We start from the raw sequence: 772 nt of genomic DNA, 5'->3' as shown, positions 1-772 counted from the left end.
GTGTTCCAGGTATATGTGGCTTTGCACACAATTTACTTGTGTTCCTGTATCTATTTTGGATGTAAAAGGAGTTTTGTTAGCCCGTATATATAATGTAACATTTGCTTCATCTGCGGACTGATGTGTTTTCTGTACTGATGCAAGAAATATTTTGGGGTGCAGTCTGAGTCTGATCCTGCATTGTCATCATTGTCCTCTATGGTGTATACAGGATGTGTTTTTGACCTTCTGGTTTGTGAAGACAGTTTAGAAACCCTGGCAAAATGTCCTAATTTCTTGCATATCTGCCCCCTTGCCGGACAGACACTATTTTTATGGTGCACATTTCAACAATATCCACACGCTGCTTGTGTGTTACTTGTTCCAGTGCCATAAGTGCCTTTTATTCACCATGTGTGCTCTTTCTTGCCCATATCTGCTGCTGTGATTTTCTATAGCATTAATTTGGAGCTGTGTTCCTTCTAGTACCTGCATGTCCTTTCCTGACATTTCATATGCTCTGGTGTAGTGGCCATAACCCTTTGCGGGGCGGCCTTGACTTAATGGGCTTACCGGTTACCTTCTCTCGGCCTGCTCCTCCGTGTCTAGGGGTTCTCAGGGTTGATACCCAACGAGTTGTACACTGACGCAGATGAAGTCCTTTCAAAAAGGTTTATTTTGCAGTAGAACTTTCACAAACACAGTCTCTTAGGGAACAGAGGGTACGGGTAAAGAACTCAGACACCTTGAACTGCAGGTTTAGCAAAGTCTGAGAGTAGCCACTCGCAGCTGG

Source organism: Lithobates pipiens, unplaced genomic scaffold (assembly GCF_037356315.1).
Source record: "Lithobates pipiens isolate NorthernLeopardFrog02 unplaced genomic scaffold, aLitPip1_a1.2 Scaffold_10, whole genome shotgun sequence".
NCBI lineage: Eukaryota > Metazoa > Chordata > Amphibia > Anura > Ranidae > Lithobates > Lithobates pipiens.
The sequence above is the reverse complement of the archived record's forward strand: the minus strand, read 5'-3'. Positions refer to the sequence as shown.